The sequence below is a fragment of the Thamnophis elegans genome, chromosome 3 (assembly GCF_009769535.1).
Source record: "Thamnophis elegans isolate rThaEle1 chromosome 3, rThaEle1.pri, whole genome shotgun sequence".
Lineage (NCBI taxonomy): Eukaryota > Metazoa > Chordata > Lepidosauria > Squamata > Colubridae > Thamnophis > Thamnophis elegans.
In genome coordinates, this window is record NC_045543.1 from 4,978,169 (window position 1) to 5,005,413 (window position 27,245).

At 43.1% G+C, this 27,245-nt stretch overlaps 1 pseudogene; it reads right to left on the reverse strand.

Annotated features, from left to right (window-relative positions):
* Positions 1-783: 783 nt before the first annotated feature.
* On the reverse strand, positions 784-25,060 carry LOC116505635 (annotated as a pseudogene).
* Positions 25,061-27,245: the final 2,185 nt, after the last annotated feature.

Consider the following 27,245-nt stretch of genomic DNA (forward strand, 5'->3'; position numbering starts at 1 on the left):
CATTGTCTGACAAAGTTGGCATGCTCCCAGTCCTATCAATTATACCAGGGGTAGTCAACCTTCTTATACCTACCGCGTATCTCTGTTAGTAGTAAAAATTTCTAACCGCCCACCGGTTCCACAGTAATGGTGATTTATAAAGTAGGGAAGTAACTTTACTTTATAAAATTTATAAAGCAGAGTTACAGCAAACCCCTCCCGCCCACCATGAAAGCTGGAACGCCCACTAGTGGGCGGTAGGGCAGGTTGACCACCACTGAATTACACAGGTAAGAGCCAGGAGGTGAGGAAGTTCTCTATCAGGGCACCTTCCCCCCTGAAATACCATTTCCCCTGAGATTTGTACATCCCTGGCCTTATTTAAACTACCGTAATCCTTATAAACTATTCCTTAACCACACCATCCTAGGATTAAACTACAGACTCTTGAGGTGAGAGCTCCTCCTCTAGCCCCGTGGCACGACATAACCGCGAATGTCAAAAGCGCGCCGACAACACCGCGGCGCTAAAACCGCGATGTCAAAAGCGCGCCCACAACAGCGCGCCGACAACAGCGCGCCGACAGAAGCGCAATTTAACTTAAGGTAAGGTTTAGGGTTAGGTTAGGTTGGTTTAGGGTAGGTTTAGCGTTAGGTTTAGGGTTAGGTTTAGGGTTATTTTTAGGGTTATGTTACAGCGCGCTTCTGTCGGCGCACTGTTGTCGCGCGGTTTTGACGGTGCGGTTTTGTCACCGCGCTTTAGTCACACGCGCTTTAGTCTACCGCGGTTTTGTGGTGGAACCCTCTAGCCCACCGCACCACTCCAAAATATACAGGATGTTATTATTGAAAAACTGAAATTTAAAAAAAAAAAATAGTTTAGGACGAAAGGTAGGAAAACAACGGACTTACCTGTGCAATAGGATTCCCCTTTGCAGGTTGCGTTGATAGCTTCCTGGCACTTCTTATCTGCGCTTTCGAATTCGCATCCCTTACAGCAGGGGCTGTTTCGGTCACTAAGCAGATGGGCACAAATAACAAAATGTCTAAATTGATAAAAACTCCAAGAAATAGCAAAGGCAACAAATGCCACAAAGATTGTATACTTTTGCCGTGTAAATGTGTTTTTATTTTCCATTTTCATTTTCGTACAGTCACATATTACTGTGCATAACCGGAGCCATATAACATTAAACAATAAACACAGCCATTCCTGTCAACAATACCCCCAAAATACAAACCCAATACCTCTTCCACTCTCCATACACCCTTTCTTTCGCCCCCCTCCAACTTTCCACTTCCCTCATCATTCCCCAAAGATTGTATACTTTTAAAAACAATCTTTTTTAAAAACAAAACAAAACAGAAACGGCACTAGGCAATTTCCATCCTGCCTCCTACTTTCCCCATGGCTCTTTTGCAGCTCTGTTCATTCCCTGTTCCTTTTTACCATTTGTATATGAAGCCAATGGGTAACATTATTCACTGGCATGGCATTAGATGCCCCAAGTCAGCGATGGCGAACCTTTTTTGGCTTGCGTGCCATAAGTGGGGAACGCAGGGGGGGGGGCTGTGCTGGCGTGCCGCACCCATAATGCAATGCGCAACACCCTCCCCCTTAGTGTGCATGCACGCACTACAGGCGTGACCCTCCATTTTTTGCATGCTTTTTTCGCCCTCCCCAAGCTCCAGAGGCTTTATAGGAGCCTGGGGAGCGCAAAAACAGTCTCCCCTACCCCCCGGAGGCTTCAGAGACCTTCAGGCAGCTTCACTGAAGCCTCCGGAGCAGTCAAAATGACGCTTGTCACATCAAAGTGACTTCCGGTTTGCTCGGAGGGTCGTTTTGACTGCTCCGGAGGCTTCAAGGAAGCCTCCTGAAGGTCCCTGAAGCCTCCAGAGCGCAAAACGACCCTCCGGGAAAACTAGAAGTCCATTCCCTAACTTCCGGTTTGCCCATAGGGCCGTTTTTTTTGCGTTCCGGGGCTTAGGAAGTTCATGAAGCCTCCGGAGGGCCTCGGGTGGTGGGGGAGGCTCTTTTTGCCCTTCCAGGCTCCTATAAAACCTCTGGAGCCTGGGGAGGGCAAAAAAATGGCTTTAAAAAAGGGTGAAGTCAGCTGGCCAGCGTGCGCATGCGCACTGGCCAGCTGACAGGGCAGCGCCTCGCGTGCCCTGACAAAATGGCTCCGTGTGCCACAGGTTAGCCATCCCGACCCTAAGTGTATTGCTGACACTATAGATGTCTACTTTAGGGACAACAAGCAGTGCTGTTGAGGTGCTTCCTCAGTGCCCGGAGGCTACGGGAGTCTGAATGGGGAAGACTGGTTACCGATTGGTCTCCGGATACGCTTCAAGGTGCTAGTCGTCACTTATAAAGCCGTTCATGGTATTGGACCTGGGTACTTGAGAGACCGCCTGCTGCCAATTACCTCCCAAAGACCCATTAGATCACACAGATTAGGCCTCCTCCGGGTTCCGTCTACTAGCCAATGTCATCTGGCCACTAACCGGGGGAGGGGGAGGGCCTTCTCTGTAGCAGCTCCGGCCCTTTGGAACGAGCTCCCCGCAGAGATTCGGACCCTCACCTCTCTCCAGGCCTTCCGAAAAGCCGTTAAAACCTGGCTGTGTCGGCAGGCCTGGGATCGATGAGTTCCCTTCCCCTCTCGAATCGTGTGGCTGTTGGTTGTTTTAAATTCCCTGTACTTTTTGTTGTAGTTTTTGTGTTTCCGTTTCCCTTCCCCTCCCTTGGGTTTGTGCGCCGCCCTGAGTCCCGCTGGGAATAGGGCGGCATATAAATAAAATGAACCTCGAACCTCGACCAGGTTCCAACTCACCCCACATTTTAAGCCCCCTCCCATGTGTACTAATTTTCTCAGTGGGGTTCTACTGCCATGCAAAGAATTGGTGCGCATAAATGGGAGAATATTTTCTGGAATTGCAACTCCTGTTCGAAGAACTGGCGTTTGTTGACTTTAATATAGGAAAACAAAGACTCAAGTGACACAAGACACACACACACCCCACCACCTTCCTTTTTGTTCCTTCGGTAGCCAATTGCTTTTTTTATTCAGTTTGCTACTGCCTCACCTGCATTTTGCGCCTGGCTTGAGCTTGCAGTCGGATGTGCAACACGGATCGCTCTGAAGGTGCAAGAGGCCAGGATCACATTCCTCCCCTTCGTCCACCCTGGAATTGCCACACACTTTGTTGGTCCGTTCTTTGAAGCATTCTGGGGCTTTAGTCTGTATGGTCTGAAGAATGGATGCCTTGCTGCAGTTCGAAAACATCTAAAAACGTTACAGGAAAGCGTGGAAAACAATAGCTGTAAAATGCTGTAAATTTGCAAAATGTGGGTAGTTGCAAACTTTGGTATAAAAATTAACCCACAGCCCCCCCACTCATTACATAATCAATTAGATCCATTAACTCAGGATCTCTTGTTACAGTTCAGAACCAGAGTAGGTATTTCTAGCATCCATCTTGATTTCTATTGCTTTATTCCCGATTTTACATTTTCCCTTCTTTCCTTTCCAAGGTGGCGCAGTGGTTAAATGCAGCACTGCAGGCTACTTCAGCTGACTGCAGTTCTGCAGTTCGCGTTCAAATCTCACCGGTCAGGGTTGACTCAGCCTTCCATCCTTCCGAGGTGGGTGAAATGAGGACCCTGATTGTTGTTGGGGGCAATGCTGACTCTGTAAACCGCTTAGAGAGGGCTGAAAGCCCTATGAAGCGGTATATGAGTCTAACTGCTATTGCTGTTGCTATTGCTATTGCTTTCTTTTGATACCCTTTTTCAAACCAGTCCGTATTTTAAAAAATGCAATGAAACACTGTAATATTGTGGAATACTCTGTGGAACCAGCTACCCCCAGAGGTCCGGACCTTGCCCACTCTCATGGCCTTCAGAAAAGCTGTTAAAACCTGGCTGTTCTGGCAGGCCTGGGGCTGTTGACCTTATTGTTAAGGTCCAGCCCCGATTAGAAATGTATGCGTGTCGGGAATTTTAAATTATTCTTTTATTTTGCTTTTCTTTTCTCTCTCTATGTAAGCCTCCGGGATTGGGCGGCCTAGAAATTTAACAAACAAACAAATAAATAAATAAATATTTGCAATGGTAAATTAAACTGAAGTATAAAATTTAAAAGATCTTTCCCCCCATAAGGAGACATGATTTATACATGGAACAACGTGGAGATTAAAAAAAAACCCAAACACCTTGTTGTTTTCATGGTCCCCGCTGACAGCAATAGGGTACATAACGTATTTTCCTCCTTGATCTTCGGTGGGAGCGCATTGTGGCATGCTATCAGGATCGTGCTCTGCTCCAAAATTATGTCCCAACTCATGAGTAGTAACTAAGTCAGCTTCCTGTTCAATGGAAACAAAATGATGATGTTACCTAGTTGTGTAATGAAACGCTTGCAAGCAAAACCAAGCTCAGAGAGCACCAAGGAATCAACAAACTAAACTCTTCAAAGTTAAACCCCAGAAGCAAAGAGGTATCTGTACTGTAAATGGATAATGCTAATCAGTTAGAATCCCTTGCAGCCTTAGAAGCACCCTACGAAATTGTTGTGACTCAGCAGATGTTTGCTGTGAGTTGAGTCGGGATGCAAGATTAACAATGCAGCTGGGGTTCGTTAGTGTCGTCTTTTGGAGATAAAAGGACGGATGGTGTCACGCCCTGGTTGCAGAAGTCAACGTTCGTCATTCGTTTATGGAGAATTCAGTTCCAATCCTGTTTGAGTTTGTGAGACACTTGGATAAGTGATTTTGCTTCTTGAAAACTTGGTGCTGTAAGAGTTTTGTTTCTGCATTCTGTTATCTTCTTGCCAGAGACTTTATTTATGTTTATTTTGGGCTCGCAGCCAGTCTGAGCCGAGGACTGATAAAGTTATTTCCTTTTAAGTCTGTCTGCCTGTCGTCTTTGAACGAGTGAAGGAGAGGGGACAGAACACGAAACACAGAACGTGTCACAGAGATCCAAAAAACCCCTTAAGACAAGCAATTATACCACACGTCGGTGCAACAGAAAGCATAACCAACTCAAGCAGAAAACATAAAAACCTTAAAAACCTAAAGAAGGACTAAACAAGGACTATCCTCTCAGCAGACAACAGGCAGAGGTGGTGTTCAGCCAATTCGGACCGGTTCCCCTGAACCCGTAGCAAATCATGGGTGGGCTCGCCCACCTTGTGCCAGCTCTATGCTGTCCTATTTAGGCACGTTTTTGAGGCCGGGTATGTGCATGTAAGGCACACACGCGATCAAAGCCCATGCGTGGAAGCGGGCCCGTGTTAAACCAGTGGTAACAAAATGTGAAACCCACTGCTGACAACATGGTTGTTGCCTTTCTTGATTAGGTCATTAAAAATCCAAAGAATTACTCGGGGACAAAGAAATCTACATTCCAGTAAATATCAACCTAATAATAGAAACTGGACAATGTGATCAAGAGAACCCATCATGACCTAATCAAGAAAGGTCAAATTGTTAAAAAAAAAAACAGTGGAAGATGAAAACTGTGGACCTGTTCTGCCATGATTCTGTGGACACCCAAAATACATAAGCCCAGCATACCTCTTTGTTCTGACCCCCACCTTGTCCGTTCAGAAACGAAGGCCAAACAAAACGTTCAAAGGAATGTTTTTATCAGTCCCGGCTCTTGCTGGCTGCGAGCCCAAAATAAACACAGATAAATGCTCTGGCAAAAGTCCTAACTCATAAACTGCTACGAAACAGGATTATATAAATCAAGTCACTTATCCAAGTGCTTTTCTCAATGGAAAACAGGATTATATCAATCAAGTCACTTATCCAAGTGCTTTTCTCGATGGTTACACATGAACGGAGAACGATGACTAGCACAGAAACGGAACGTTGACTTCTGCAACCGGGGCGTGGCACCATCAGTCTTTTATCCACAGGAGGAGATCCTAACGAGCAACAGCTGCTCGTTATCATCTCCTGTGAGTCCTCAATTGGTCGGTCAGCCCTTCTCCTGCATGCATCCCGAAACAACTCACAGGAGGTTTCTGTGTCAGCCTCTCTCACTGATCCAAGGCTCAGTCATTACCTGGGGACTAACTAGTCTCTCTGAACCCTGCTCGGAGTCAGAACCCTGTCCAGGGCCCTCCGCCTCCTCCAGGCCTGACTCATAGGGCCCCTCGCTGTCAGAGTCTGATAGCAGCTCCAAAGACTCTGCCGAGCCACAACACCTCTTCATCTAGCTCTATCATTACTAAAGAGGTCAACTACAACATAGCCAAAAAACCCCTAGAACAAGCTTGTACATCTCACAGAGGGTAGCGAATATTCCATCAACCCCTCACTACAGAGAGTTAAAGACCTAAAAATAGAAGAAGATGCAAATACGGAAATATCTAGAATCGTAAGCCTCATTACCTCATTTCTGTTGAATGGAAAAATCAGAGGAGGAACACCCGTGGGATCACCACTCTGATGACTCACTGCTCAGACTGTAATGCAAGGTCTAGAAATGTACAGCACTCCCACATTTATTTGTCACATTAAAAAATGAACTAGAGAAGATACATGTACCGAACAACAGCATTTTCCAATGACTACAAATTCACAAGGGAAGCAAACAACAACACACGGCTTTTCCTGGCTATCCTCATCAGCAAAGGAAACAACAGCAAATTAGAAATGCAGATCTTCATGGTATTGGACCTGGGTACTTGAGAGACCGCCTGCTGCCAATTACCTCCCCATAGACCCGTTAGATCACACAGGGTCGGCCTCCTCCGGGTTCCGTCCACCAGCCAATGCCACCTGGCTACCACCCGGGGGAGGGCCTTCTCTGTAGCAGCTCCGGCCCTTTGGAATGAACTCCCCGCGGAGATTCGGACCCTCACCTCTCTCCAGGCCTTCCGGAAAGCCGTCAAAACCTGGCTGTGCCGGCAGGCCTGGGGTTGATGAGTTCCCCTCCCCTCTCGACTTGTATGGCTGTATGATTCTTGTTTATTTTAATTATGTGTATTGTGTTTATGTCCCCTTTCCCCCTTCTGAGTTGTTCGCCGCCCTGAGTCTCTCCCGGAGAAGGGCGGCATACAAATAAACTAAATCTCAAATCTCAATCTCAAATCTCAAGATCTAACTAACCCACACCAACCAAGTTCTCCATGAACCAAGTAACAATCCAACCTCACACAAGAGGAGCTGGGTGAGAACATTATTCAGACAAGTACAAACACACTGCGGCAATCCTGAACCCCAGAAAAAAGAAGCAGCCCCCCCCATACAAAAACTCCCCATAAAATGGATACCCATGCAACTTTAGCAAAAAGTGCCTGACCAGTCGAGACACTACAGCATAACCCACAAGCTATGAAAAGAACACAGCAATGTATCAAAATATCTCACAAATGATCAGCAGATTATTACAACCATCTGGCATCATTGTAGGACACTACAAAGTCCTTTATAACAGTCACTATGCAAGACAGGCAGGCGGAAGACTAGCAGAGTGCAATCCATGAAAACCAACTACCTTGTTTTCCCGAAAATAAGACCTCCCTGGATAATAAGCCCAGTCGGGCTTTTGGGTGCATGCGCTAAAATAAGCCCTCCCTGAAAATATTGCAACACAGCAGCAGCCATGAGGTGATTATGCTCACCACCTCCTGCAGCTCAAAACTAATAAGACCTCCCTGAAAATAAGGCCAAGTGCTTATTTCGGCAGTCAAAAGAAAATAAGACCCTGTCTTATTTTCGGGGAAAACACGGGTATCAGTCAGAATACATTCCTTATTCTCAGAAGACATGGACAGACTCGTAGTGTTGAGTGGGAAACTGTAGGCATCCTAGACCCAAAAGAAAACAAGTCCCTGCGGATTTTACTCCACTAGTCCCTCACAATTGCCTCTTGAAAACCTTGGTGCGTTTTACACTCCGGTGCATCTTATACCCCGGTGCATCTTATACTCCTAAAAAACGGTACTTAATTGTTATACTCTGATCCAACAAAATGTAATTGACAGTGAATATAATCACAATTAAGATTTTAAGCACCAAATTGGGCAAAAATGTGCAAATTAGAAGAAAGGGGACCTGGTTCCAAATGCTCAGAAGGGTTTTGACCACAGTTAAGTCAGCCCGACCCCTTTTCCCCAGTTTAGCAGCTCGGTCACCATAGTTGGTAGGAAAGATCATCTTCAACAGCAAGCATCAACAGAAAATTAGCACAGAAAAACATTATTACTGATTTCCTTAAAATGGTATCCATAATTTGCAATACCTTGGTAAGGATCGTTTTGCCATAGTTCTTTGTGCTGGTTAAGCCACTGTTAAGATAGACAGCTTTTCCTGGTATCGAATTAGAATAAGCTAGGAAAGAGAAGATAATATCAAGATTCATCCGACACTGCTAGACCATTGTGGATTCACAATTTTAGGAACACATCTTGATAAATCTCTTTGACTGATGCTTCCTCAATTGTGCTTTCTCACCAGGGAAGGGAACGAATGTACACTGGAGGGTTCCTAGCTTGCAAACATGCCACTCTTCGTTGACGGTGTTTTAGGAGTTAATGCTTAATACCTATTAAATCTGAAGAAACTAGATATTCTGGAAAGTTCAAGTCTCTTTTCAGCTTTGAGACTTTTAACAGAAAGCCTTTTGACACGTGTTTCTGTCCTGCCTGAACTTGCATGAAGTTAATGCTAGAAAATAACTCACTACCTTTTACCATACATTTTATTCCCAATAATGCCTTTTGGCCCGTAAACCTGAAAAATGAAAATGATGGGAAATATAATCTAGTGCATGTTTGGACACATCTTCCGGAAAAAATTAAGCAGGGGCAATAAGAAATTGAGATAGCAGGTAGCATTCAAATAAAGCAATGCTTGTGGATGAGTTTATGTTTCCCATGACAGTCACTTTGTAAACAAGCAAGTCCATCTCCAGGCAGGGATTTTGTGCAAGTGCCAGAACACAGCCTCAAACATTTCAAATGTTCCTCTGCTATAGGTCCCCAGCAAAACTTAACTGTTTTGTTGGGGACCTATAGATACATACTTTTTTTTCCTTCAGACATTTACATTCATTTCTTACAAGAAAAAACAAACACAAAGTAGAAAGAGATTTACCTTTTGGACAGATGCCACCATGACTGTTTGGTTTTTGAGATGCCTAAGCTAATCCGAGGGTACCCATATCAAAATCTTGGTATGTAGATGAGCAAGGCACACTGTAGCTGCTTTTTCAGCTATGTCATAACTAAATTGCTTGGGGGGGGAGACAAATAAAACAAAACACTTTTTAGTTTAGAGATGCTTGTTCAATAAATTAGGAAAGGAGAACAATAAATAAGAGATTCCACTTCTAGCATCACCAAACAACACTTTCTCTGATCCATTTTCCCTGCCCAAGACAGTTAGCAATAGCAGTTAGACTTATATACCGCTTCATAGGGCTTTCAGCCCTCTCTAAGCGGTTTACAGAGTCAGCATATCGCCCCCCAGTCTGGGTCCTCATTTCACCCACCTCGGAAGGATGGAAGGCTGAGTCAACCTGAGCCGGTGAGATTAGAACCGCCGAACTGCAGCTAACAGTCAGCTGAAGTGGCCTGCAGTGCTGCACTCTAACCACTGCGCCACCTCGGCTCTTAATATTTTGCCTGATATTGTTTTTCTGTCATAATTTACTCAGGATCACATAGTGAAGCGTTCCAGAAAGGAAGGAAACACCCCCTAATAGAAATTCTGCATAATGAGGATTGAAAAATAGTTGATATACTTGATAAAGCACGCTGCATCAACATTTCTGCCACAGTCCTGTGTTTAGGCTAAGATAAAGGTTCCCCTTGCACATATGTGCTAGTCGTTCCCGACCCTAGGGGGCGGTGCTCATCTCTGTTTCAAAGCCGAAGAGCTGGCACTGTCCCAAGACATCTCATGGCCAGCATGACTAAACACCGAAGGTGCATGGAACGCTGTTACCTTCCCACCAAAGGTGGCCCCTATTTTTCTACTTGTATTTTTACATGCTTTCGAACTGCTAGGTTGGCAGAAGCTGAGTCAAGTAAGGGAAGCTCACTCTGTTATCACCCTAGGGATTTGAACCACTGAACTGCCGATCTTTCTGATCGACAGGCTCAGTGTCTTAGCCACCGCGTCCCTTCTGAGAGCTTAGATAAGCCTTTAGTTTACTTTAAATCATGAGCCATATTTTTAAAGCTATTTCCTTTGTTTTAAAAAAATGTTTTTATGATGCAATGTTATATATTTATTCCTGAACTATTCAGTTATCAACTTCCTTAAAATATGTTGCAATTTGGAGATCCCCCCGCCCAATCTTAAGTGAGTCAAGAAAGAAATTATTTATACCTAAATTTATCATTTAAAATGCACGCGCTCACACAAAAACCTACCTCTAGCAGCTGCTTGACTTCCCAGGCATCCTTCTCTTCATCAGGCTGACTTTTGGCCATGTTATAGTGTTTTTGTTTAGGAAGTACATCCTCTGGCTCACTATGAACAATAATCTTTATTAAACAGAAATAAAATATTTAGAAGCGTTGTAAAAACAGAAAAGGGGTTCAAAATAGTGCTTCAGCTTTTTAGTAACGAGAAAATACAATTATTCATTAGCAAAGGCTCATAGCAATTCATATTCTTAAAATTACCGTATTTTTCGGAGTATAAGGTGCACCTTTTGCCCTCAAAAAAGAGACTGAAAATCTGGGTGCATCTTATACACTGAATACAGCATTTTTCCCCTCCCGAAACCCTGCCCCCTTCAGAGAGCTCCTGGGGCTGGGGAGGGCAGAAATGAGCAAAAAACAGGCTGTTTTTTGCTCATTTGGGGGGGGGGTCATCCCCCAGGAGCACTCTACAAGCCTCCTAAAGGCTATCCATGCCCCTTTTTAAAAAAAAAAACCAGGCCCATTTTCACAAAAAGCGGGCCGTTTTTGAGAGGTTTGCAGAGTGTAAACAAATTTTTTTTAATTTGCCTCTTCAAAACCGTGGTGCGTCTTATACTCTGAAAAATACGGTATGTTACTTTTTCCCCCCCCGCAAGCTTTCACTCAAACAGAAAGTTTCTAAAATAATTCATCTGGTGAAAGAAAACATATTTCTGTTTCTTGGGTAAAATAAATCCAAACAAATTCAGCATAGCAAGCCCAGATCAAGCTTTTAAATTTCAGTAGCTTAATAGTAGCTTAATCTCCTTAATTCTAAACTTGGTAAATAAATACTTTTAGAAGGTTGAATAGAATTTGCAACTATATCCAGTAAGACTGATTTTAGAGAGAAAACATTCTTGGGAGTAACAGTGGCAAGGAAATAATCAGGATATTGCCAGGCATATGCTACCTTTATTATTTTATAAGGGGAAACAATTGTTTTTTTTACGTATCAAATATTGAATATCTGGTCAGGATTTCTCCTCGCAATGAAAACATGGATTAGTAACCCTGCTCTTTACCATCTTTATTACTAAAAAGAAATGTATTTGATGCAGAACTTTTAATATGAAACAGCATAATTCACTGAGGCAAATGCACTCATTATTTCACACAAATATAGACAGCGCTATAAACAACAAGAAGTTCCAAAATTAAAACTCTAACTAAATTAGAACAGGATACCAAAAGAGAAAAGTTTTTCCTGGCTAGAGTTTCCCAATTTAAGCAAGAGAGGGTGGACGTATTAGCAAAGACAACTGTAATGAGTTTTCCCTTCATGATTACTGCTGTAGCCAATTTTTTTTTCTGTCTGAAATACTCACAGCTCTGTTGTAATATCCTCTCACATGGCTTTGTCTCCACTAAATATGAAGATTTGGAAAAACATGATAAAACAAACATTGTTGAATTTTGGGGAGATATTACAGCAGAGGTAGAACGTCCTCTTCACATGGCAAGCTCTAATTTTAATTTTTCTAATTTATTGTAGGGAAGTAATTTATGCTTACTCTTACTCTCTTATTGTTTATGCTGTGTATTTTTTAAAACAACTAATGCTTTTCTTTAATAACTTAACATGTACATTTAAAGTTTAGGAAAGTTTTGAATAGGTTTTTAAAGTAAGTAGAAGCACCAATGGTTTTTTTTTAAAGTATATACCAAGAAAGTTTTTCCTCATTAATAATGCCTGTGGCTGCCTCTCTTCTTGTTGTGTTAAGTTACTACCTGGCTACTTCCTCTATCTGCATTTCTATTAGAAAGAAAAAGGGGAAGGAGAACAAGAAAGAAATAACCTTCAGGATCATCATTATTCATCGCATGGTTTACGTGTATCACACAGTACAGTTAAATTATAGAATAAAATATGGAATTGAATGCACTCTGGTGTCCAGAAAAAATGTTCCCGTTTCTTCTGGGAGGTGTTTTAATACCTGCTCTATCTGTATGCCATATCCTTTGAACTGGGCGTTGTCCCACGAGGTATTGCGATAGATGTCATCCACTCTGTCTATTAATTCAATCTAAGTGCAGAACGGAAAACAAGGGGTTCCAGTCAACCCATGTCATTAGAACCTAACACTGTGGGCTGTTTATACATAAATGCACGTTCTGCTGTGCATGAGAAGGGAATAATAGCATTCTACTTATTTAAATCATTGAATTTGTATTACAATTACAATTGTATGCCAATTACCTCCACTAGACCGATTAGATCCCACAGATTAGGCCTCCTCCGAATTCCATCCGCCGGCCAGTGTCGACTGGCGACTACCCGAGAGAGCCTTCTCTGTGGCTGCTCCGACCCTCTGGAACGAACTCCCCGTGGAGATTCGAACCCTCACCACCCTCCAGGCCTTCCGCAAAGCCCTTAAAACCTGGCTGTTCCGACAGGCCTGGGGCTAAAGAGCTGTTGCCCCCCCCCCCTCGAATGGTATGACTGTTGTGTGTTTTAAATTATGTATTGTTTGTGTCGTTTTAATTTTTGTTTGTATCCCCCTTCCCTGGTTTGAGTTGTGAGCCGCCCTGAGTCCCCTTCGGGGGAAAAGGGCAGCATATAAATATAATAACAACAACACAACAACAACACTAATCAAGCAGGATTTCAAAGCAGCATTCATATATGAAAGCCCAGTTTGGTGTCATGATGAAGGTGTTGGCCCAAAACCAAGAGACTTTATGAATCCTAGGCCTCCCTTATAAAAATCGCCGGGATGATGGGACTCATTGCTGTGGTGGGAAAAAGAGGCAGGAGTATTAGTATGGTTGCTGCCATCAGTAGTATTTAAAAACTGTGAAATAAATAAAATAATAATACTGTTCCTCCTCGTCATTTTTCCATGGCACGACAAAACCGCGGTCCACTAAAGCGCGCCCGATTAAAGCGAGTCGCTGACATCATCAACAGGGCGACAACAGCGACCGCGGAGAAAAAGGGCGCTTTAAAAAGCGCTTTGAAAGCAAGCCGATTCACGTTAAGGTAAGGGTTAGGTTTAGGGTTAGGTTAAGGGTTAGGGTTAGGTTTAGGGTTAGGTTAAGCATTAGGGTTAGGTTTAGGGTTAGGTGAAGGGTTAGCGTTAGGTTTAGCATCAGGTTAAGGGTTAGGTTTAGGGTTAGGTTAAGGGTTAGCGTTAGGGTTAGCATTAGGTTAAGGGTTAGGTTTCGGGTTAGGTTAGGGTTAGGTTTCGGGTTAGGTTTCGGGGGTTAGGTTTAGGTGTTAATTTTAGCTTTAGCGCTCACAGCGTGCTTTTTTCATCACGCTGTGATGACGTCAGGTACGCGGTTTCGTCGAGCGCGCTTTAGTCGAACACGGTTTTGTGGTGGAACCCATTTTCTCCATAAAAATGGAGGTACGTTGGACTAAAGAACGTAATTGGCACGAACTCACAAACAGGTGAGATTGTGCCATTTACAATAAACTTACAGGTTCTTTGACCACAATTGTGCCCAAAATTTATGTTGTTAAGTGAGGCAGTTAAGTTAATCTTGCCCCATTTTACGACCTTTTCTTGCCACAGTTGTTAAGTGAATCGCTGTAGTTCTTAAGTTAGTAACAGGGTTGTTAAGTGAATCTGGCTTCCCCAGAAGGTCGCAAAAGTAGATCACATGACCCTTGAATGCTGAAAATATGAGTCAGTTGCCAAGGATCTGAACTCTGATAATGGGACCATGGGGATGCTGCCACGGTCGCAAGTGTGAAAAGCAGTCGTAAGTCACATTCTTCAGTGTAACTTTGTAGCTTTGTTGTAACTTCGAATGGTCGCTAAATGAACTGTTGTAAGTTAGGGACTATCTGTATGCTAATACTGTCTATTCCAAGCATTTTTCAAATGTACATCCTTAATCATATCTACTGAATACTACTTAAATATTTAGTTATACCCTCTTACTCAATCTCGCCAAATCTTAAAGGTAGCAAAATAATTGGGCATACTTTATCAGCCAACTGACAGCAGATAATTCCACTTACTAAGTAATTAATGGTAGTACTTTCTTCCCCACGGCCCATATTCTTAAAGAAACGATGATCTGCCACCACTAACATCTTGCAAGTATTTTTCAAGGGGTCTGGAATAGCTCTTCTCCTCCGAGGAACATTTTCTATCATGATAATTGGAATATCATCAGGTAACGTATTTACAGCTATTGTATCAAGAATTTCCATAACATGGGAACAGTTAATCATAACATTATCTGTCTGTTCAGCGCAAGTAAAACAGAAAAACTTAGGGAATTGCAGAAATTGCTTACGGTTATTTATTCATTGTTAATCCCACATTTGTTAAACCCCATTTTTAAAGAATCAAGTGGGCTTACAAGACAACTTCCTTCAATTTTATTTCCACGGTCATAATTGGGTGACTTATGCAGAGAATGAGACTGTGAAAAGAGCGATTATTTTAAAAGTGTTTTTCTCTCTCCTCCCCCTCCCCCCCCCCCCAATCCCATACAGTAAGGAAAGCACAGAAGCAGGAATTCAGCAGGTTCTGGAGAACTGGCAGTGGAAATTTTGAGTAGTTCGGAGAACCGGCAAATACCACCTCTGGCTGGCCCCAGAGTGGGTGGGAATGGGGATTTTGCAGTATCCTTCCCCGTCACGCCCACAGAACTGGTAGTAAAAAAAATTGAATTTCACCACTGCTTTATACTATATAGTATCAGCCTTGTTAACTCTCTCAAGACTTTTTTCCACCATGTATTCTAAATGGTCTGTGATTAATGTGTCTGTATAGCATATGTATAGGTATAGATACACACACATATACACACCAGTGGTGGGTTTCAAAAAATTGTAAAACCTCTTCTGTGGGTGGGGCCTGCTTTGGGGAGTGGCTTGCCAGCCATGTGACTGGTTGGGAGTGACTTGTCAGCCATGTGACTGGGTGGGCATGGCCAACTTGTAAAATGTGGTAAAACGCACTTAACAACACTCTTGCTTAGCAACCAAAATGTTGGCTCAGAAATGCTGACGTTTGAAGCACGCAAGTCTTAAAGCTGTCAAGTTACAAGACCCTTGCACCCCTAACCCTTTAGAAAAAAAAACCCTCAGGGGTGTTCAAACGTGACACCTTTAAGACTTGTGGATTTCAACTCCCAGAATTCCTCTCCAGTCATGTTGGCTCAGGAACTCTGGCAATGAAGTGTGCAAGTCTTAAAGCTGTCAAGTTACAAGACCCTCGCACCCCTAACCCTTTAGAAAAAAAACCCCTCAGGGGTGTTCAAACGTGACACTTTTAAGACTTGTGGACTTCAACTCCCAGAATTCCTCCACTTGCTCTTCATCTTGATGATGTGCGGACGGGCGGGGGGAGGGAGCTGGAACCAGTTCTAAATGGCACAGTAGATTTGTAGAACTCCTTCTATAGAAGAGCTTAGAACTGGCAGGAACCCACCCTGATACCACACACTTATACATACGTACACATTTTATTTTGAAAGTGGTCATCAGAGTTTCATTTTTAATGTGTGCCAGTGTGTTCACAGAAAAAAGTGAGAATAAAGGTTATCTTATCTAAGTATCCCGGGCTATAGCCTGTAGCCCGGATTCCCAGTAAGATAATGGACTACTTCCAACTCACTTACTTTTGTGGGATGGCAAGTGATTCCGGAACCATAAAACTCACTCAGCTCCCTTCTCTCCAGCTCCCCGCACCAGCCTTTCAACCTCTTGTGTCCAGCCACTGACTGAAGCAGAAGGTCATCACCTCACATTGCTGCTTCCTTTTCAACCTTTTTCACTAGCTTCTCCATTTTTGACACACGGCTAAGTTGCGCCATCTTCGTAAATCTCTCCATAAAGGCAGCACAACTTTAGCCATGGGTAAGAAACAATGGCCTCTGAGGTGGTGAGGGCAAGGGGGCTGCCAAGCACCCAAATTTTGATCAGATGGTGATGGGCATGCTGCAATAACCATAACAAGGACATGGGCTATAAGTCCATTCTTTACCCCTATTGTAATTTTGAACAGTTGGTGAACAAATGGTTGTAACTTGAGGATTACCTGTACTCGTGACCCGTCAAAAGCGCGTTCCACAAAAGCGCGGTCGACGAAATCGCGTATGTGACGTCATCACAACGCGATGAAAAAGATCGAAAATGAAATAAAAATTAAATTACAGCAAGCCGATTCACATAAAGGTCAGGGTTAGGTTAAGCGTTAGGGTTAGGTTAAGGGTTAGGGTTAGAGCGTTAGTGTTACGTTTAGCGTTAGGTTAAGGGTTAGCGTTAGGTTTTTTGTTACGTTAAGGGTTAGGTTTAGGGTTAGGTTAAGGGTTAGGTTTAGGGTTAGGTTTGGGGGGGTTAGGGTAAGGTTTTCGCTTTATTTTTACATTTTCGATCTTTTTCGTCGCGCTGTGATGACGTCACATACGCGCTTTCATCGACCGCGATTTTGTTGTCTGCGGTTTTGTGGTGGAACCACCTGTACTCCCTATGCTGTTACAGAAGAATCTTACATAATTTTGAAAAGATACTGCAAATAATTGGATGCTTACCTTTAGTTACATGATTATCCTTGAGCCCTCCTCCCCAAAGACTCTCTTCTTCTAGTTTGACATAACCACATATTTTGGGGATTGCAATCGTGAGATATCCTTAATATCTTCAGATTTATATATCAAAAGCCTTCCATCTTCTGTGTTGTTGAGAAATCTCCATAAGGGCTAGAATAGAAAAATAGTATCACAGAAATCTTTTTTAGGTCTGCTCAAAATAAGCTACACTAAGTTCAACAGAACACATTTTAAGTAAATTCAGCTTAAGTGGAGCAACTTCAAAAATTGTCAGTTCAGAAGTCTGAAGAACTAAATACGCTAAACCTTAATATTCTTCAAATAATTATTTATGATTGTGATGTATATCTAATTCTGTTCCAAACACCTTATGGAGCTTTGTAAGTATACAATAGATTGGAGTTTTTTTCACATGAGGTAAAATTATCTACTAGTTAAGATAGCTAATACCCTATCCATTCTCTTTAAAAGATTGCCAAAATCATGAATTTAAAAATAATGCTACATTTTAAAATAAATAGCTCCATTCGATGTGAACCTTGATGAGTTTCAACATAATTTCATTATATTTTAGAATTACTATTAGTACTGAGCCAGGATTTAGGCCATATACTATTCCTACTCATTCCAACATCCACTTTACGAGAAATTTGTTAACTTATCACTTCAGTTTTACACTAACTACACTTTTATGCTTTATCCAAACCTAAACAAACTATAATTTGTTTTTCTGGGCAAAGTTCACAAAGGCAAAAAATAAAATGGCACAGGTGCAATTATAAGAACCGAGGAAACCGTTTCTTAGACTGTTTTGCAAAATATTTGAAAAACACTGAGATTACAATGAGAGAAAGGAAGTTATTACATGGAACTATGGATAAAAAATTGACTGGACCTTAAATATAGAAGATGCTCAAAAAGGTTGCTAACTGGAAAACGGATAGTCCTCAAGTTATGACCATAATGGAGGCTGCCCATTATGGCTGTTAATTACAGCAGTCGTAAAACCATTTTAAACACCCATGGTGGCGCAGTGGTTACAATGCAGTACTGCAAGCAAATTCTGTCCACAGCCAGGAGTTTGATCTTGACTGGCTCAAGGCTGACTTAGCTTTCCATTCTTCAGGTCAGCAAAGTGAGGAGTCAGATTGTTGGGGGCAATATGGTGGCATTTGTAAACCGTTCAGAAAGTGTTGTAGCACACCATGGAGTTAATATATAAGTTTAAGTGCTATAGCTTTTTTTCTAGTTTTTTTGCAGCAGTGGTCACTAAGTGAGCATTGAGGTCACGAAGTGAACTGAAAGTATTTGCGGTTCTCAGCAAAACTGGCTTGAAATGCAGCCACGTGAGCACAGGACGCTACAAGCAATCATGAATGTTGGAAAGAACCTGAAGTTCAGTCATGTGACCACAGGCATCAGGGAGGGGCTGTCAATCAAAACTTTGGATCTGGATCATATGTCCCCTTTTCCAGGTAGCTTGCAGGTTAAAACAAATTTATGGCCGTTTTTAAACAAATTTTCTAAGCCAGGGGTGTCAAATTCAAAGTCTGTGGGCTGGATCCGGCCCGCGAGATGCTTAGATCTGGCCTGCAGAACTGGCCTGGAAATATCAAAGGACCTGTCACCACAATCACCACAATGATTCTGCGAGCCAAAGTGGGACGCGGGGGACTGCGCACAGCACCCTTGTGGCCCGTTTTCAGCCGGCGGAGTGCTGCAGAAGGCCACGGGGGCCGAAAATTAGCAAGACTGATCCTATAGCAGATGAATAGTTACAGCAAGAGAGAAAACCAGAATGGTATAATGTGTTTTTGTTTTTTTTAGATTTTGCATAAGCATCATATTCCAAAGCCAGGAAGAATTTTACCTATATGCATAATTTTCCATTCAGGCTACTTCTTGATAAAACTAGTTGTATCAAAATTTAATATTGCAATCTATTAAAAGAAAGTTAAGCAATTATTTGTCCACGTGTAGATTTTTGCAATGAGATATACCTCAACATTATATTCCTCTTCATCATCTGTGTTGATCCTCACTGTGAAATCATCTTCACCTATGTGAGCGATCACTTTGGAATTACTCTGACCTGAATATAAGGGGGAAAATGGATCTATTAATTTAGTTCAGCAAGTTACTTTATACTGAAACATAACACATATCCTACACGAGTTATTTAAAGCCAAACATATTCGATTGCAACATGTCAGCACCCATTTGCAAAAAAAAATTACATATTATGAATTTGGGGTTATCTCATGAGATTCAAGGAAAATCTTTGGGGTATATTGACTGACTATATCAAGGACATGCTCCAGGGCCGAGCTGCTGGGGGTTTCTCACGGGTTCGGGTGATCCTCTAGCTAGGATTCTGCTCAGTTTGACAAACCTCCAAATGATAAATCTGTAGTATGTAAAATCTGTAGTACGGTTTGGCTGTTCTAATAGCAGTTCCTCGTATTCTGAGATTAATTTTCTCAAAACAGAAAGTTGTTTATGGTATTCCAGCATGACAGTTTGTCCATTTTTTAAAAAAAATCCAATATTTTTCATATACTACTAATCCTAAAGGAAATCAACCCTGGGTATTCTTTGGAAGGGCTGCAGATCCTGCAGTTGAAGCTCAAATACTTTGGCCACCTCATGAGAAGAGAGGACTCACTGGAAAACACCCTGATGCTGAGAAAGATTGAAGGCAAAGGGAGAAGGAGACTACAGAGGATGAATGTTGAATGTTGATTTTATTTATATGCCGCCCTTTTCCCCCCGAAGGGGACTCAGGGCGTCTCACAACTCAACCAGGGAAGGGGGATACAAACAAGAATTTAAACGACATAAAAGAAGCAATGCATAATTAAAACACAACAGTCATACCAATTCGAGACGGGGGCAACAGCTCTTTAGCCCCAGGCCTGTCGGAACAGCCAGGTTTTAAGGGCTTTGCGGAAGGCCTGGAGGGTGGTGAGGGTTCGAATCTCCACGGGGAGCTCCTTCCAGAGGGTCGGAGCAGCCACAGAGAAGGCTCTCCTCCGGGTAGTCGCCAGTCGACACTGGCCGGCGGATGGAATTCGGAGGAGGCCTAATCTGTGGGATCTAATCGGTCTAGTGGAGGTAATTGGATGAGATGTTTGCATAACGTCATTGCCACAAGGAGCGTGAATTTGGGCAAACTCCGGGAAATAGTGGAGCACACGGGAGCCTGGTGTGGTCCATGGGGCTGCGAAGAGTTGGACACATCTTAGCAACTGAACAACAATGCTAGCAAACAAGCAACTTACTTGTACGCACTTACCAACAATATGGCCTGTGAAAAATTCCTGCCATTGTACATGATACTCTCTTTCATTGCCTCGGCCATCAAGAATAAGGGCTTGGAAGTTTTTTGAAAAATGGTCTGCTGTTGACGTTAAATATACTCAAAATGCCTGCAAAAAATTAATTTCAGATATATCTAAAACAGTTGATTTTTTTTTTTAATGCACAAAATATTAGGAATTGTTGCATACTATGGCAGTGTTGGCACCCCTTTTGGCACCGAGTGCCAAAACGGGAGAGGGCACGCTCAGGAGCACTGGAAAACAGAAGAGCAGCTCTCCAGCACACACACGCAGGAGCACCAGAAACCGAAGAGCAGCTTCCCGGTGTGTGCATGCACACGCCGAGAAGCTGAGCTTCCAGTTTCCGGCGAGCATGTATGCGCTGGTCACCTGTCTTCCAGTTTCTGGCACGCGTGTGTTAAGACCAGCTGGCTGACGTGCGGGTGTGGGCTGGAAACTGGAAGCTCACTTCCTGCCATGGACATGCATGTCGGGAAGCTGCTCTTATGGTTTCCGGTGCTTTCGTACGTGCAAAGACCAGCTTGGTCTACATGCTACTTCCGGCATGCATGCCATAGGTTTCACAATCACGGCTCTATGGAATTGATGACAAACAGCATCAAGAATATTTACTAATATTTACTAAATAAACAAAGGATAATGATAATAAATTATATACATGAAGGATTAGAAAAGATTGGTATTAAATATTATGGATGTTTAGCTAAAACAGGATATGAGGACTTAATGTTAATGGAGGATTTTACAAATAGAATAGAATAGAATAGAATTTTATTATTTGTATGCCGCTCTTCTCCGGGAGGACTCAGGGCGGCAAACAATTCAAGGGGGAAAAAGGGGAACATAAAAAGACAAAATACAAATAATAAAAGTAAACAACAGTCGCACAGCCATACATGTCGAGAGGGGAGGGAACTCATCACCCCCAGGCCTGCCGGCAAAGCCAGGTTTTGACGGCTTTTCAGAAGGCCTGGAGAGAGGTGAGGGTCCGAATCCCTGCGGGGAGTTCATTCCAGAGGGCCGGAGCTGCCACAGAGAAGGCCCTCCCCGGGTAATAGCCAGGTGGCATTGGCTGGTAGATGGCACCCGGAGGAGGCCAACCCTGTGAGATCTAATGGGTCTGTGGGAGGTAATTGGCAGCAGGCAGTCTCTCAAGTACATGAAATGCCAGCATGTGGTTATGTATTGAATCTTGGTATATTTAAGGATGAAGGATGTTTAAATAACTGTAGTCAAATAAAAGTGGAGGTATGATGATGTTAATATAGTAAATGCTTGAGTTAAGATATTTGAATTGATATGAATCATATTTGATGACGGTGGAAGAGATGCACAAAAGCCTTTTGTAACCAGCTGATACACTTTCTACAATATGTAAAGAAGGAGGAGTTGTATGTTTGTTTTGAAAATAAATAATAATTTTTTTTAAAAAAAGAATATTTACTAACAGTTTGAGCATAAACTGTTTTTCAATTTTCAAACCTGGGATAAATGTTTAAGAACATACATCAATACATTATTAAAAGAGATTTAAAGCCTTGCATATTATTTGAGCTTTAGTTGATGAAGTATCAGGCTTGCCAATACATTTACCTTGTAGGTGAAAGCCAATGACATTATAAAGGAGCCTAAAATAATTTCCTTTTCATTCCTAATAGACATAATGTTCCCTTCAATCCAGATAATACCTGATTGTAGCAATACATAAACAAGGCTGATCCACCCAGATTCTGCATTTAATTAGGAAAAAAAAAATCATACCTACGTAACGCTGAAAAACTAACAACTTCTCTATATGGGATTGAGGTTGGAGATCTCTTCGTCTTACTGAATGTTGTTGGATGTTGGATACTGAAAGAATATCATAGTCTGAAAGAACAGACTCCAATCTCTCTGCGGGGGAAAAAAACGTGAAGGCTTAAGCACAACAAATATAGAGTGAAGTATTGGCTTATAGCTAAATGGAACATGATACTCCTTAAAAAGGAGCATATCCAAGCATATCTTTCATTGAAGCTGCACTATATAAATCATGCCTCACTAATTTGGATTTTTGTGATTTACTTTAGAAAACTGTACCATGTTCATCACTCGTGCCCCTGAAAATGTTGAGCTTTTGTTAAGTGGAATATTGTTCCCCTTTTAATGTTTCATTTCACTCACGAGAAAGTGCCAATATGAAATGTATATGCCCATAATTACGGTATATCCTCTCCAGCGCTCTATGGAAATGACACGGAGCATAAATAAATGGTTATACTGGAAAATTGTAACAGAATCAGGAACTGAAACTCAAAACTCCACACCCCATTCCAAAGATATTTCTTAAGAGTTACAAGCAAGTGTTTCTTGTACCAGGAAAAAAATAGTACACATTTAAGATCTTTAAAAAGATCTTTCATGAGCATCTGTAGCTCTTTTGCGCCTATCCATACAGTACAGTATTGTTCAATATTTCTATTTCTATTTCTATTTATTAAATTTATAGGCTGCCCAATCCCGAAGGACTCCGGGCGGCTTACAGAAATAAGATGATGATGATGATGATAATAATATAACAAACAATAATAATACAATACAATGACATATAATAATACAACCTCGAGTGAAAACTCTTGATTGATGTCTGTGGTTATTATACTGTAAAGCTTTTGGGCTCAACTGTAATCCTAAATCAATGACTAATTGTATTTCTACCCAATCTCTACTCCATTTCTATTTGTAAAGTCATAACATGGGGGAAAGACTCATTTAACAACAAAATGTTGGGTTCGATTGGGGCCGTAAGCCGAGGAATGCCTGTATGTGGAACTGCTGGATTTTGTAGGCAATGCAATTCCAGCACTCATCCTCCTCCTACGCAAGGAGGTCTTCCTCCTTTTTTTCTTACATACTCCCTACAACCGGTTTACAACTAGGAGTAGCAACAGCAGCAGCCCCCCCTGGCCAATGACCCCTCAAAAGTTCCCCAAAAGTTCTCTCTTCCCAGGCAACGTCCGGCTGATCCCCGATGTTCGTCCGTTAGGACTCTCAAAACCAGGGGTCTCCAACCTTGGCCACTTTAAGACCTGTGGACTTCACTCCCAGAATTCCTCAGCCAGCTTCTCCAACCTTGGCCACTTTAAGACCTGTGGACTTCAACTCCCAGAATTCCTCAGCCAGCTTCTCCAACCTTGGCCACTTTTAAGACCTGTGGACTTCAACTCCCAGAATTCCTCAGCCAGCTTCTCCAACCTTGGCCACTTTTAAGACCTGTGGACTTCAACTCCCAGAATTCCTCAGCCAGCTTCTCCAACCTTGGCCACTTTTAAGACCTGTGGACTTCAACTCCCAGAATTCCTCAGCCAGCTTCTCCAACCTTGGCCACTTTAAGACCTGTGGACTTCAACTCCCAGAATTCCTCAGCCAGCTTCTCCAACCTTGGCCACTTTTAAGACCTGTGGACTTCAACTCCCAGAATTCCTCAGCCAGCTTCTCCAACCTTGGCCACTTTAAGACCTGTGGACTTCAACTCCCAGAATTCCTCAGCCAGCTTCTCCAACCTTGGCCACTTTTAAGACCTGTGGACTTCAACTCCCAGAATTCCTCAGCCAGCTTCTCCAACCTTGGCCACTTTAAGACCTGTGGACTTCAACTCCCAGAATTCCTCAGCCAGCTTCTCCAACCTTGGCCACTTTTAAGACCTGTGGACTGCAACTCCCAGAATTCCTCAGCCAGCTTCTCCAACCTTGGCCACTTTTAAGACCTGTGGACTTCAACTCCCAGAATTCCTCAGCCAGCTTCTCCAACCTTGGCCACTTTTAAGACCTGTGGACTTCAACTCCCAGAATTCCTCAGCCAGCTTCTCCAACCTTGGCCACTTTAAGACCTGTGGACTTCAACTCCCAGAATTCCTCAGCCAGCTTCTCCAACCTTGGCCACTTTTAAGACCTGTGGACTTCAACTCCCAGAATTCCTCAGCCAGCTTCTCCAACCTTGGCCACTTTAAGACCTGTGGACTTCAACTCCCAAATTCCTCAGCCAGCTTCTCCAACCTTGGCCACTTTTAAGACCTGTGGACTGCAACTCCCAGAATTCCTCAGCCAGCTTCTCCAACCTTGGCCACTTTTAAGACCTGTGGACTGCAACTCCCAGAATTCCTCAGCCAGCTTCTCCAACCTTGGCCACTTTTAAGACCAGCAAAGCTGGCTGAGGAATTCTGGAGTTGAAGTCCACAGGTCTTAAAGTGGCCAAGGTTGGAGACCCCTGCTCAAAACAACCGCCACTTCAGTCGTTTCCCCGACGTTAGAAACGATTCAGCTTCTCGACAGAAACTGCCTCACCGCCTCCCCTTACACTGCACCCCCCCAACAGATGAGGGCTTCAATCCCGGAGGAAGCCTCCCGGAGACCCCGGTCGCATCCAGCCGAGGACTCGTCCCGGTTTGCGGCCGTCCCCCAGGGAACCAAAACAGCCCGAGCCGAGAGGGAAAGATTCCTCGGGCTTCTGTCCTCGGGACTCACCGAATCGCGGCTCCCGTGCCCGCCGCGGGGTCGCTGGCGGAAACCCCGAGCAGCAGCATAGCAGCAAAGCGAGAAGCTCAGCAGCAATAGCAGCCGCCGACCGGAGCGGGACTGAGGCGGCATGCTCCCCGGCGCGCGGCGGCGGCGGCGGCAAATCCCTTCTATTCCTCCCTTCACATCAGCCGCCGTCCAACCTTCCTCCTCCGCCCCATGGCGGCTCTCTCTCTCTCTCTCCCCTCACGCGGAAGCCGAGCCGGCCTCGCGCGGAGCATGATGGGACGCACCGCGGCCGCCATCTGTTCCGCTCGGAAGGGAGGGGAGGGAGGGAGAGAGAGAGAATGAGAGAGAATGAGAATGAGAGAGAGAATGTAGAGAGAAAGGAGAGAATGTAGAGAGAGAATGTAGAGAGAGAAAATGAGAAAGAGAGAGGAGAGAAAGAATGAGAGAGAGGAGAATGAGAGGAGAGAGAGAATGAGAAAGAAAAGAGAGGAGAAGAGAATGAGAGAGAGAATAGAGAAGAGAGGAGAGAGAATGAAAGAAGAGAGGAAAGAAAGAGAATGAGAGAAGAATGAGAGGAGAGAGAGAATGAGAGGAGAGGAGAATTTTTTAGGAGAATGAGAGGAGAGAGAGAATGAGAGAGAAGAAAGAAGGAGAGAATGAGAAAGAGAGGAGAGAATGAGAGAGAGAATGAGAAAGAAGGAGAGAATGAGAATGAGAGAGAATGAGAGGAGAAAGAATGAGAAAGAGAGAGGAAAAGAGAATGAGAGAGAAAGAATGAGAGGAGAGAGAGAATGAGAAAGAAGAGAGGAGAGAATGAGAATGAGAGAGAGAATGAGAAAGAAGGAGAGAAGAAATGAGAGAGAGAATGAGAGAGAGAGAAAATGAGAAGAGAGAGGAGAGAAAGAGAATGAGAGAGAAAGAGAATGAGAGGAAGAGAAAATGAGAAAGAGAGGAGAGAAAGAGAATGAGAGAATAGAATGAGAGAGAGAATGAGAAAGAAAGGAGAGAGGAAAAAGAGAAGAATGAGAGAGAGAAAAGGAGAAAGAAATGGAAGAATGAGAATGAGAAAGAAAAGAGGAGAGAAGAGATGAAGAGAAAGAGAGGAGAGAGAGAGGAAGAGAAGAGAGAAAGAAGAGAGAAAGAAAAAGAGGGAGAGATGAAAAGGAGAGAGAGAATGAGAGGAAGAGGAAATTTTTTAGGAGAATGAAGGAAGAGAGAAGAGAAAGAGAGGAAGAGAGAGAGAAGAGAAAGAAGGAGAGAGAATGAGAGAAGAGAAGAAGGAGAAGAAAAAGAGAGAGGAAAAGAAAGAAGAGAAAGAGAATGAGAGGAGAGAGAGAATGAGAAAGAAAGAGAGGAGAGAATGAAAGAAGAGAATGAGAAAGAAAGGAGAAAGGAAAGAGAGAGAAAAGGAGGAGAGAAAAGAGAAAGAGAGAGGAGAGAAAGAGAATGAGAGAGAAAGAGAATGAGAGAGAGAAAATGCGAGAAGAGAGGAGAGAAGAGAATGAGAGAGAATGAGAATGAGAGAGAAGAAGAAAGAAGGAGAGAATGAGAATGAAGAGAGAAGGAGAGAGAGAAAAGAAAAGAGGAAGAAAGAAGAGAAAAAGAAGAGAAAGAGAAGAGAGAGAACAGAGGAAGAGAGGAGATAATGAGAAAGAAAGAAGGAAAAAGAGAAGGAGAGAGAGATGAGAGAGAGATGAGAGGAAGAATTTTTTAGGAGAATGAGAGGAGAGAGAATGAAAAGAGAGAGAATGAAAGAGAGAGAAAGAAAGAGAGAAGAATGAGAGAGAGAATGAGGAGAGAAAGAGAAAGAGAGAGAAGAAAGAAATAAGAGAAGAGAATGAAGGAGAGAGAAATGAGAAAGAGAGAGAAAAGAAATGAAGAGAATGAGAATGAGAGAGAATGAGAAAAGAAAGGAGAGAGAAGAGAGAGAGAAGGAGAGGAGAGAAATGAGAAAGAGGAAGAAAGAAAAAGAAAGAGGGAGAGAAGAGAAGAGAAGAGAGAATGAAGGAGAGAGAGAAGAGATGAGAAAGAAAGAGAGAAAGAAAAGAATGAAGAGAGAATGAGGAAGAGAGAGAGGAGAAGGAGAAAGGAGAATGAAGAAGAGAGAATGAGAAAGGAGGATAAGAAGATGAGAAAAGAAAGAGGAGAGAAAGAATGAGAGAGAATGAGAGAAGAGAGGAGAAGAAATGAAAGAGAGAATGAGAGGAGGAGAAGAATAAGAGAGAAGGGAGAGAGAATGAGAAAGAAAGAGAGAGTTAGCGAGGGAGAAAAAAATAGAAGCAAGATAGAAAAAAATAGAAGCGGCTCCGTTTTGGCTTCGCTCCTGCTTATTAAGCAGCCCCCCCCCCTCGAAGTAAAACAGGGGGAGCCACCAGCGACAGTTAGCTCTGGTCTCTGGGAATAAAGTGTAGGAAGTTTATCCCCCCCCCCCCAGCCCTCTCCCAGAAAAAATGAAAATCCTAGGAAATATTGAAAAGGCAG